Source organism: Setaria italica, unplaced genomic scaffold (genome assembly GCF_000263155.2).
Source record: "Setaria italica strain Yugu1 unplaced genomic scaffold, Setaria_italica_v2.0 scaffold_20, whole genome shotgun sequence".
Classification (NCBI taxonomy): Eukaryota; Viridiplantae; Streptophyta; class Magnoliopsida; order Poales; family Poaceae; genus Setaria; species Setaria italica.
The window spans coordinates 1-2,404 of record NW_014576742.1 but is presented as its reverse complement, the minus strand read 5'-3'; the positions used below and the strand labels follow the sequence as shown (position 1 = coordinate 2,404).

The window sequence follows — 2,404 nt, the reverse complement described above, 5'->3', positions numbered from 1 at the left end:
GTGTTTTAAACTGGAAGGAGACAAAATCATTCAATCGTACTAATTTCTGAATGGATAAGCAGAGCTCCATCTCCTGCCTTTATTTCAGAAATAAATTACTCCCTCCATTCTTAAATATATGACGCTGTTGGCTTTTTACTTCAACTTTGACCATCAATATCTATTGAATGAGTTAGTTAACTAAAGTAAAATGTGTATCATTATGACTATTGTGGAATGTACTTTAAATTTAACTCGTAGGTTTATCTATTTGCAAAAATATTTGTAGAAAAGATGAATAGTCAAACAAATAAAAAAGTCAATAGCGTTATATATTTAAGAACGGAGGGAGTATAATCGTAATGTTTGCTAGTTCTTCTGTCGGAACGTATAATGTGTGTGTGATTTAATACAGATTTGCAGTATCAATACACAGAACGGTTTGGCTAACCACAAGCCCTGCTCTATACTATGCATGTCCCTAGTCCAGCCGTGCAGGGTCAAGGTCTGGTGACGGTTTTTTCTTCGCTTATTTATGCAATCTCTCTATTCTCCTAGGTGAGCTAGAGTGGTTGCTTCCAATGGACTGATTTTTTCTATTTATATTCTCTTTTTAATATAAAGATACTTAGCTCCTCAGAAAAAAAAAGATTAGAGGCATAATTCTCCGCTGTACTCTGCTAAAATGTGAAGTATCACTATAGCAAGCAGTTCACTGACGATGTCACAAGCTGCTTACTGGCATATGCAGTGGTCAGTTCCTTTCTTCAGACAATGCTGTCATCTTCTCTTCGATGTCGATCCCCGAGCCGTTTGAAAGCTGTTTCCGGCGAATGCCGCGTTTGGGTAGAAGAGCCACCTCATACAAGAGGCCACGCTCCGTCTTGCCCTTGTGGTACGTCTGCTCGCTGCACTTGACCAAGATCTGCAGCACGTCGTTCATGTTGGCCGCGACGACGGCATATCGGCGGTGCAGAGCACGCCGAGCCTGAAGACAACCTGGATCTCGTCAGAGTACCCGTCGTATCTGATGCTCTTGTCTGTGGCGTCGGCGATGCTCCCTCCTGATTGGTAGTGGCGCCGTGCCCAGTCCGCCAGGCAGCCGTGCTCGCCGCCGTTGTTGGCCTCCTTTCCGGTGGTGAGCTCCAGGAGAATTACACCGAAGCTGTCTACCTTCTCGTTCACCTTCTTGGTGTAAGCACACTCTGCAGATAAGCATCAAAAGGCCCAATCTAAGGTCCGGCAACACGAGAACACGTGGCATTTGTAGAAATGGGACAGAAATTCACTGAAAGCAGCAAGTTTGAATCCTTACCAGGAGCCATGTAGCCGAACGAGCCAGCGACGGCGGACATCGTTTCCGGCGCCCCGGCCTGCAGCAGCATCCTGTGGCCAGCCCGAAGTCGGCGATCTTGGCCCGGAACTCCGAGTCCAGCAGGATGTTGCTCGTCTTGACGTCGCGGTGGACGATGGGCGGCTCGTACTCGTGGTGCATGTAGCACAGCCCCTGCGCGGCGTCGACGGCCACCCTGAGCCTCGCCGGCCAGTCCAGCGGCTCGCGCCGCGCGGACCGCGCCCTCGCCATGGGGCGCCCGCCGGCGACGAGGGCGTCGCCGTGGAGCCACCTGTCCAGGATGCCGTTGTCCATAGTCGTACACGAGGAGCTTGGACTCGGCGCTGGAGCGGCAACACAAGAGCTTGACGATGTTGTTGTGCCGGAGGTTGCCGATGATGCCAGCCTCTGACGCGAATTCGCGTTCCAGCTTCTGGTCGAGCTTCCCGGCGGTCCGTATTTGCTTTACGGCCACCGCGCCGGCTCGGCCGTTAAGCCGGTTGGTGTAGGCGACGCGGTACACGCGCCCCGATCCCCCGCGCCCGACGAGGTTCTCCTCCGTCAGCCCCCGGAGTATGGGTGCCTCACCGAATCCCAGATCTTTGACGAAAGGCGTGATCTTCCAGTTGTCTTGCTCCGCGACGCGCCGCCGTTTCTTGATGTCGCGGACGACGAAGAAGGCGAACGCCACGGCGAGGTTCCCCTGCGCAGGGCGTGCGACACGCCTCCGGAGGAACCGCCGTCTTGTGATCCACCGGCGCAGGAGCGTACGCCCGTGAGGTAGCCAGGTCCCCAAGCGGCGGTGCAGAGGCCGGGGTTGTTGAGGAAGCTGGTGTCGTAGACCGCGGTGGCGAACCCGGCCGGGACCTGGCCGGTCTGATGGTTCGAGGACAGGTTAGGGCGGTGAGTGTCGGCTTCGCAAGCGCCTGCGGCACGTTGCCGGAGAGCTTGTTCGACGACAGGTTAAGGACACTTAACACCGGCATGGCGCCGAGCTCTACCGGTATGCCTCCGGTGAGCTGATTCCTGCTCAGGTCCATTTCCGTCAGCTGGCTTAGCTTAGCAACGCTTCTGGGGATCCCGTCGGACAGT

The 2,404-nt window shown here is 54.2% G+C and overlaps 1 pseudogene; it reads right to left on the bottom strand.

The window, feature by feature from the left end:
- Positions 1-331: 331 nt before the first annotated feature.
- On the bottom strand, positions 332-2,400 carry LOC101768149 (annotated as a pseudogene).
- Between the last annotated feature and the right edge of the window lie 4 nt (positions 2,401-2,404).